General features: G+C 57.7%; 1 protein-coding gene across 2 annotated transcripts in view; it reads left to right on the forward strand.

The window, feature by feature from the left end:
- Positions 1–300, forward strand: part of GLRA2 (glycine receptor, alpha 2) — a 129,524-nt gene that overhangs the window by 40,544 nt on the left and 88,680 nt on the right. The gene's annotated exons all lie outside the window — the stretch shown is intronic.

Here is a 300-nt window from a genome sequence, read left to right on the forward strand (position 1 = left end):
AGAGCGATGAGGTCTCCCCTCAGCCTCCTTTTCTCCAGGCTAAACAACCCCAGCTCCCTCAGCCGCTCCTCATAAGACTGGTTCTCCAGACCCCTCACCAGCCTCGTTGCCCTTCTCTGGACACGTTCCAACATCTCAACATCCTTCTTGTAGTGAGGGGCCCAAAACTGAACACAGTATTCGAGGTGCGGCCGCACCAGTGCCGAGTACAGGGGCACGATCACTTCCCTACTCCTGCTGGCCACACTATTTCTGATACAGGCCAGGATGCCGTTGGCCTTCTTGGCCGCCTGGGCACAC

Source organism: Pygoscelis adeliae, unplaced genomic scaffold (assembly GCF_000699105.1).
Source record: "Pygoscelis adeliae isolate BGI_AS28 unplaced genomic scaffold, ASM69910v1 Scaffold386, whole genome shotgun sequence".
In the NCBI taxonomy this organism is placed as follows: domain Eukaryota; kingdom Metazoa; phylum Chordata; class Aves; order Sphenisciformes; family Spheniscidae; genus Pygoscelis; species Pygoscelis adeliae.